This window comes from Micropterus salmoides, unplaced genomic scaffold (assembly GCF_014851395.1).
Source record: "Micropterus salmoides isolate LMB-PRFRI ecotype aquatic unplaced genomic scaffold, ASM1485139v1 Ms_hic_scaffold_3153, whole genome shotgun sequence".
In the NCBI taxonomy this organism is placed as follows: domain Eukaryota; kingdom Metazoa; phylum Chordata; class Actinopteri; order Centrarchiformes; family Centrarchidae; genus Micropterus; species Micropterus salmoides.
Genome location: NW_024042433.1, coordinates 15976 through 21790, shown reverse-complemented (window position 1 = coordinate 21790; position 5815 = coordinate 15976). Strand labels below are relative to the sequence as shown.

The 5815-nt window shown below is 38.3% G+C and overlaps 1 long non-coding RNA gene across 1 annotated transcript; it reads left to right on the top strand.

Moving 5' to 3' along the window:
- Positions 1-3511: 3511 nt before the first annotated feature.
- Positions 3512-5367, top strand: LOC119884080. The gene is made up of 2 exons (XR_005440923.1): positions 3512-3849; positions 4799-5367. It is a non-coding gene; the product is annotated as an uncharacterized LOC119884080 (long non-coding RNA).
- Positions 5368-5815: the final 448 nt, after the last annotated feature.

Genomic DNA, 5815 nt, shown 5'->3' with positions numbered 1-5815 from the left:
GGGCAATAGCTCTGGTGGACATTCCTGCAGTCAGCATGCCAATTGCACGCTCCCTCAAAACTTGCGACATGCACATTTTCCAGTGGCCTTTTATTGTGGCCTGCCTAAGGCAATACCCTGGCTGTCTGATCAGCATCTTGATATGCCACAGATGAAGTGGATAGATTATCTCGGCAAAGGAGAAGTGCTCACTAAGAGATTTTGACAGATTTGTGAACAATATTTGAGAGAAAGAGGCCTTTGTGTAAATAGAGAAAGTCTTAGATCTTTGAGTTCAGCTCATGATGAATGGGGGCAAAAACAAAAGTGTTGCGTTTATAATTTTGTTATATACACACACACACACATATATATATATATATATATATATATATATATCTCCATCCCTCTCTCACCCTCAGCTCCTGGAGTTTGAGGGTTCTGCGCAGTATCTTAGCTGTTCCTAGGACTGCACTCTTCTGGACAGAGACCTCTGATGTTTTACCTGGAATTGCTGTAGCCACTCTCCCAGTTTGGGGGTCCCAGCCCCCAGTGCTCCAATTACCACTGGCACCACTGTTGCTTTCACTTTCCACATCTTTTCAGCCCTTGGTATTTTTCGAGATCTTGCGTTCCTTCTTCTTGATGTTGTTGTCGCTTGGGATTGCCACATCTATCACTGCTGCTTTCTTTTGCAGTTTGTCGATCAGCACAATGTCCAGTTGGTTAGCCACCACCAGTTTGTCGGTCTGGATCTTGAAGTCCCACAGGATCTAGGCTTGTTCATTCTCAACTACCTTAGTAGGTGTGTCCCATTTTGACCTTAGACCTTCCAGCCCATACTTCTGGCAGATGTTCCAGCTACCTCGTTATAGCGTTCCATGTACGGCCTGCATCTTACACCCTGCTGTTATGTGCTGTCTCAGGGGCATCCTTGCACAGTCTGCACCTGGGGTCCTGGCTGGTGTGGAAGACCCCAGCCTCTCTATCTTGTACCTGAGTGCCTGTTCTTGTGCCGCCATGATTAGTGCTTCTGTGTTGTTCTTTAGTCCAACCTTTTCTAGCCACTGGTAGGATTTCTTCCCCCTCCTTGTCCTTATCCTTGGGTTTCCCCAGGTGAAAAAGAAGTGCTCTTAAAGGCACTGAAAATATACTTGAAATTCACATAGCATGCTATATACATTCGTACTTCTAACATGATATACAAGTATATTAAAGATATATTCTCCTGAGCTTTAACATACTTCTCAAAAGTATACTTTGAATAAATTGGTAATAAATATATACTTAATTAAACTTTTAATAAATATGCTTAAATAAAAGTATATTTTTACAACATTTTAGTCTATTTATTAAAAATATATTAATTTAACTCTTAGTAAATACTATTTAGGTGTACTTTGTGGAAGTACATTGTTAAACAATTACACTTTTAGTGGGTTAAAATATATTTATGCCAAACATGCTTCATTGTGTAGGCTACTGCAAAATATTGTAATTATTTATGTAATTGCCACATGTTTCAGCCTGATTTCCAGAAGTATGATTTTTAAAACATATTTTATTTAACATTAAAATATATTTTCAAAAGCATATTACTTTTTTTCATTTCTTTCTTTTTCTTTTTTTCAGGTAAATAGCTAGTTGAGATCAGAGACCTCTTTCATAAGGGTAACCTAGCCTAGAAGGAAGCAGCACTTGTTGTTAACTTAACAAACAACCACATATAGAAATAAGCATACTTTAAATCATAATGCAGTTATACTTGTATCTGTTTGTAAACAGTAAACACATGTGTACACAGGGGAAAGTGTGTCCTCCCGCCCAGCCTGCTAGCGCAGTGCATTCAGTTGGACCAATCAGAATCAAGGTTTTCAAATCGACGACCCATCACACAACGTAAAAGTTCGCTTCACGAAAGTTAACGTGTGAACGTGGCGTTGAGAGAGGGAAGCTATTTCTGGCAAGAAATCCTTTTGTTTCTTAGGTTTCCTTTGTTTACTTTACCGACTCAGACTTGGAAGGTGGACACCACAGACATAATAAGAAAAGAACACAGAAGAGAAGAATATCCAGTCAGCTCCCTGCAGAAATTAAATGTGAAAAGAGCTAAAGAGGTGTGCCTGGCAAGTACAAGCAGGAGAGGACAGACACAGATACTGCCAGCAAAAATCATCTTTCTTGGTAAGTTTATTATTGTTAGCAAGACAACACAATTGTGTAAGTTAACTAAAGTTGAGCTCACTCTGGGTTTGGAAATATTTCACTTGGTGGATAGTTCTGGTGTGCATAAGCTAATGCTAGCACATGAATTAATATATTTGTTAACGTTAGCTAACGTTAGTTAGCATTTGAATAGCTTCATAATCGAGACAGCAACTTTCTTCTGCCTTAAACAGTGTTGGGAGTAACGCGTTACAAAAGAAACGCAGTTAATGTTACAGTAATGTATTGCTTTTTGCTGTACGGCAGTTTTTAATGTTACTAAAATTTCGGGAACAATCAAAAATCTCAGTAACCTGTTGCTGGAATTTTATGCATGAGATTATAACAAGGCAGGCCTGTGCATGTGTGTGTAAAGAATAAGTTCACATTTTTATAGTCTACCTTAATACTCACATGTCCGTGTTTACAGTAAGTTACTGGTCACTGTAATCATTATTCCTGCCCATATAGTCTGTAAAGACAACACCACAGTCATTTTTGTATAAATTCATTCTAAAGTTTACTGAAGCTACTATGAATCATCAGCTAAGCATCTGTGTTAGACTATTCAAAAGTGGATATCTTCTAAAGGTACACTGTTTTTTAGAGATTTCTTACTGCAACCATGGAGGGGTAATCATTACAGTGACCAATAACTCAGTTATAACAGCAGTGTTAAAGGGTACACGGGTATGTGAGAATTGTTTTTGACGCGCTTGAAATAATGTTTTTATGTACTGCAATGCCTGACCACACGATATAATAGCTTGTGATGTTATGTAAAATACTGCTCAACTTTATGTCCATTTGTATGGTCATAGATCCTGTATTCAGCTTTTAAAAGTTGTACCTACCCTTTGCCAACTTTAACCAACTTAATGCTAAACCCAGAGTTGGAATTTCCTGCCTTAGCTCAAATAAAAAAAATTAAATAAAGAATAATAATAAAGATTTGCTATAAGAATAGAATTAGTGTTTATAATGAGATGCAAATGAAGAACTAAATTAGGTGGAAGTACTGGCCTAACTGAATATTATCTCATTTGCAACTGCATTTCTTTTGTTTTAGAGCTTCCTGGGATCGTTGCCTCACTCAGATGGCTCCAGGACCAGCTGGACCCTCACAAGCTCAATGTGCTCATAGGTGTGTCTGGCTCCTGCACACCATCACTGTTCTTGCTCTCAATACATGTCAACAGGGTCAGACTAAATAAACAAATATTATTGTGAAAAAATAATTTTATTTAAAATATTGTTATACATTAAGTAATTGGCTACTTTTGTACTTCACAAATTGACTGCTGTGTTAATGTGAAATGACATGTAGACAGAACAGTTGTTAAGCAAGTCTGTATGTTTGTTATTTGTTGTAACATTTTATCATATACAGCTCCTTGGCTGAATGTACCGTATTGTTTATGTAATGTTTTTGATTATGTTGTAATGGAAGAACTGTGCATTTACTGGGACAGGTCCCTTGTGGAAAACCATTTCACCTCAGTGTTTCCCACACATAGGCTTTACTGGGGCGGAGCTGCCGGAGCTGCCCAGGCAAACTTGGAGACCCATTTTAATTGCAGTGCTGCACAGCACATATTCACATCCCTCACTCGGTCGCTCCCTCTCTCTCTCCTGCATGTACACAACCCATCTGTGAATTGAATGGTTGGTATCATGAACACCCCTGCACACTTTAAAAAAGTTATTAGCGAGCATGTAAGGAGCCTAGCCAATAAGGATAGCTATGTTAACTTTAGAATGGGCCTACAGCTGTCGAAGATAGCACGCTATTCATAACTGGTAGTCTATAGGTGCATTCGAGATGACTGCGGCTGACTTTAGCTTATTTGATTGGCTAGTCTAATGTGAGATGCAGGCGACTGCAGGGGAGGGGTATGAAAACAGTGCCGTCAGACTCGGCGCCTGCCACTGCCTTGCTCCCGCGAGGTAATGTTATGTCATAGTGATGTGACATCATGGTGATGTTTTGCAGCACCTGGTGTTGTGACGAATTCTGCCTGCCTGCGGAGAATTACATGCACCTCGCGTGTGGTAACGCCCTTTTATGCTGAGAAAAGAGGTGGACGCATATCTCGGCAGGTAAATTAGCCAACATCATCTGTCCTGCCAAATTCTGCATCCACCTGTATAGGACCTTTTTAGACACTTTGCTGTGTGTCATTGATCAATTGCGGTTATCACCACATATTTATTGCTAAATCTCAAGGAATGCTGCTTCTACTAACTGTAGCTAATAAAATATCAACAGCCCTAAACTACTCTAAACGTTAATGAAATATTTCGAATCATTTACCCCACAAAGAAAATTATAGCGTTTAAAAGCAGTATTTGGAAGTGCATGCAATTCTCGGCAGGCAAGCGAAATTCAGCATATCACCTGCTAAAGTCTCCCCCTCCCCCGCCACATTTACACTGTCATTCTGTGGGAAACACTGCACCTGAACCTAAACAGTTAGCATCAGAACAGTTAGACATGATGTCATATTGTGTTTCAGCAACTTTAAACAAAATAAAAAATCTGACAATGGTTATTAATTAATTAGAGGTAATATTGCTTTGATATAGACAAAATATTTCCTTTTCCCTTCCACAGATGCTGTGTGATAAAGCAGTTTCCAAATCCTATAGTGTCTGCAGTCACAGAAAATGCAACAAGTCCTACTCAAAGATACCGACCCTCCACTCCAAGGATAAGGATTGTGACATTTTTCAGTTTCAGTTTGGTTCCACCATTTGTACTGTAAGCTTGTGACGGAGTACCTTCACTACAGTTGAGTAAGCGCTCGGACTGCCATACCAACGAGCCTGGCTCTTTGGCCTTGCTGTCAAAGTTGCATGTTTGGTTCCCTGTAGACCTGTGTTTGAATCTGGGTAGGGTGACTGCTCTCACCTTTGGCCGCATATGGTGTTAGAAGTGGGATGGCTTGCCGTGAGGTCATCTGAGCCGTGCCCAGAGTCCGAACCGTATGAGGGACCACCATGGGTAACATTAATGATGGGATGTGTATAGTGTACTTTTCAGTAATACTGATCGTATGTCATCATTTTACTGATTTTATTTTTATTTGAAGGTATTTTGGTCAAGATGTGATACATGCTGTTGTACCTTTTAATGCACAGGAATTTTTGTAATGTACACAAAATTAAAGTTTTTTAGTTGTCTGTGTGTTGTAAAATACTTTTTTTTACTGGTTTTTATTATTATGCTAAAAGGGCATTTTGCAAGATATTTTTAATGCATTAATAATTAATTATTCTCATACTGAATGGTTTCATAAAGCAGCTTCCCAAGATCTTAATAGTGGCTCTTGGAGTATACTAGTAATAAATTACTAATATGCTGAAATGCTAATAAAAATGTTCAGGGAACACATTTAGAATATATTTAAACTGTTCTTCAAGTATAGCACAAAAGGGTATTTTAAGTTAAATTTAAGAAAGTATATTTAAATTACAGTAAAGGTACTTAAAATAGGTCCATTTTAACACAACAAGTATATTACAATATATTGCAATTATCTTAAAGTTGACTTTAAGTATTTCTAAAATGACACTTAACATACTTTAAGTTGTTCCAAAAAACATTTAATATACACTTAGTATAGTACAA